The sequence below is a fragment of the Solea solea genome, chromosome 1 (assembly GCF_958295425.1).
Source record: "Solea solea chromosome 1, fSolSol10.1, whole genome shotgun sequence".
Classification (NCBI taxonomy): Eukaryota; Metazoa; Chordata; class Actinopteri; order Pleuronectiformes; family Soleidae; genus Solea; species Solea solea.
This window is the reverse complement of record NC_081134.1, coordinates 31,273,162-31,276,495: the sequence shown is the minus strand read 5'-3', so window position 1 is coordinate 31,276,495 and position 3,334 is coordinate 31,273,162.

The window sequence follows — 3,334 nt, the reverse complement described above, 5'->3', positions numbered from 1 at the left end:
ACCGTGCCAACTTTGACTGAGCAGGACAGAAGGAATTTGTAGACGCGACCAAGAGATAGATAGTTGGGAGAGGGAGTGAGATCACATGTGGGTCCGCCCCTTTCCGCCGCACGCTCCTTGTACGAGAAGGTGCGATTTTTGTTGTCGATTGTGCAACAAAAACGCACCAGAGCAACTGTCTGTCTCTGTGTGTGTGTGTGTGTGTGTGCTACCTCTTTAGGACCTTTTCTGGAATAAACACTGACCTTGTCAGCACCAGTAGTCCTCGTGGAGACCAAAACCTGGTCCTAATGAGGTAGAGAAGCTAATTTTTAAACGGTTGATGACGAAGACTTGAAGTGAGGTTAGGTTAAGCATTTGCTTTTTAAAAAAAAATAAAGTAAAAAAAAATGACAGCATGAAAACTGAGAATTGAGAAATCCAAGCGAAAGTCAGAAATCTGAGGTTTAAAAATTTGAATTCAAGACGTTTTATTGATTTTAGTCAATGTAGTGTCCTAAGAGTAGCTGCTCACACCTGTGTCAATTAAAATTACACATTGTGAGGGCATTTTTGGCAAGTCCTCACAACGTTTTAAAGGTTTTACATAGGGATAGGTTTAAGTTAAGGAAAGAAAACATTATTCCGGATGTTTAGGTAAAGTGGCAGGAGTCATGTGGAGGATAAAGCGGTGGAAAATGGATGGATGTGAACTGTGGTCATGGTTGAAGACAGGGTTTGGCTACAGTAGCGTGAGGATGACACCCTGTCAAAAAGACTGCCAATTAATTCCATGCACCAACTGATAACATGATGTTCAGCAAGGAACTGAACAGAAGGAACTGATTTTAGCCACTTAATTAAAAGGCTCACCTGAGCAAATCTACACATGTCTGAGATATCTTAAGGATAATGTTTGTCACTTTATTTCACCATTTGACGTCCCCTTTTTCAGACTGGGTGTGAGAGTCCAGGCTAGTTCACGGGAAAAACTGGCAGGGTTGGGGGCATGTCCATCGAAATCAGTGCCGATAATGTCCCTTAAACTGGTTCTAGGTAATGAGGATTACGGCGTACAGCTGTCCAAATTAATGGAAGTCAATGCAGTGTCCTTAATAGAATAGCAAACCTACCAGCGCGTAAGCACACTAGAGGGTATAATAGGGCTGTAATGATTAATGGATTAACCTATCAATTAGTTTGAGTGATTTTTCAGCTTCTTAAATGTGAGTAAAAGAAGAAATCAATGTGGACAAAAATATGGCATAATTACTTCATAATTTTGGAAAAAACTGATTGATGAAGAAAACAACTGACAGGCGCACTGGTTAATCGTGTTGTTAGGAGATGTCTCACAGGTGCTCGTCCAGAGCAAAAATCTTCATGATGGATGCAGCGGCTACTACTACGACAACTGACCACACATTTAATTAAAGGACATACCTGACTGACTGCTCGTGTCGGCAGTGGAGGAGAGAGAATCCATAACCTGCCGCAACACCAGATCAGGAGTTGACAGCTTGAAGGACAAAGACTTATTTCTCCTGAGCTCACTCTCTTTGTCAATTGTCATTTCAAAACAAATAGATATAGATATGTAGGCCCGCAGCATTCCCCCAGTTCCAGGGTGAGTCATTGGGATATTGGGTCACAGGTTGATGTCAGGGGTGATTAATTGCCAAAAGGACAGGTATCAATATTGTTTGCCAGGTTCCAGTTTGTTCTTTTTCCCTTTCCCCCCCGTGCGAGTCCCTGTGTCCCTCGCTGCAGCTGCTTTTTCTTTTTACCTGGGGTACACATTTACCTCTCCACCACTGACAAATACCACTTTAACCATTTAGAAGAGAACGGGAAAGTCAATACTCTCCTATAATCACAGTTCCATAACGATGCATTTAAACCCTCTTATGACCATCATGATATTCAGGCCGCCTGGATTTAGTCAGATTTTTTGGCTGTAGAATTGACTCTACTACGACGAAGGAAAACACGTTTGACATGTTAAGTTAGACCTCAAGGGGAACACACACCAAAAAAAGAAAATTACTGTTATTTCTTTTCATCTGCTGCCTAAATAAATAGTGGATGCAGTCCCTAAATAAGGATTCTCTCAACTCCACTATTTTTTATGGCATCTATAAGTCTAAGAGAAAGTGTCCGCTGGTTGTCGCTTGATTTAAAACATCAATAAATATTTTTTAAGATCTCAGCTGTTAGTTTCATGTCTTCTTCAATACAGCACGACGTCCATTTTTCAAAATTGTGGTCTCATTCAGAGTCAAATAGGCTATGGTTCCATTACCAGGGTGAAATGACTTGTATCTAATTTTTTTTTCCATTAATGTGACTCAGGGTTGTTTTCACACTAATCTGTCAGTCAATCCCGATTTTCAAAACAGACTAGTGTGAATTCAGCGTGTGAATCACCAATTAAGAAATCATTAAGATGTGTGTTTAAAACAAAGGACTAATTTCTGGTGGGAGCAGTCGTATTCAAACTATAGACCATTACATACTTGCTATGCATGCGACGCATGTCTGCATTTAATTCACTCTTCCTTTGATTCCAAACTTAACCACGCCAACACATGTGCTCGCACACCTCCAGTGAGAGATGAATTATTAATCGACCAAAATGAGTTGCTTTAATGAAATTTCGCTTCATAAAACATTTAGACGTGTTCATGAAAACGTCTCACCTGCACTTTTGTTGCCCAGGGAATTAATACTGTCGTTGTGCACCCAAGTGGGTTAGGTATTTAAAGCACACTAGTAATCAAAGCTTTTCGTTTGTTGTGGCGTCACTTAAATACGACAGAAAGATGGAGTTTGATCCAAAAAATAAAAGGCTTAAGAGCTTCCAGATTTTTACTCCTAAAACTTATTATAATTGACCGGAACACAGTGTGACTTTGACATCGACTTTTTGTGAGTTTTATTTCTCTTTCAATCCCAACTTCCTCTGCTGTTGTGGGAATGAGCCATGTATCTCAGATCCTGTAAAAAAAAAAAAATGGGTGAAGAGGCCACTTTTAACTCACCCATGGATTTGGACGGGTGACTGAATTAATAATTTGTCATACTATAAAACAGTGTATGACCGTTAAATTACATTTTTATTCTCCTCACTATATATATATATATATACATACACACACACACACAAAGGTTTGGGCACCCCACTAAGATTGTATGATAATTTGCCCTAACTTTATAAGAGAAGATCACAGCAACAAGATTTAATTTTCTAAAGAGATGTAGACATTTGAGTGTTTTCCAGACCAAAATTCTTAGAGTAGCATTACATAGTTTTATTATGATAAATGTATCATTCATCATCAATCATCATCAATCA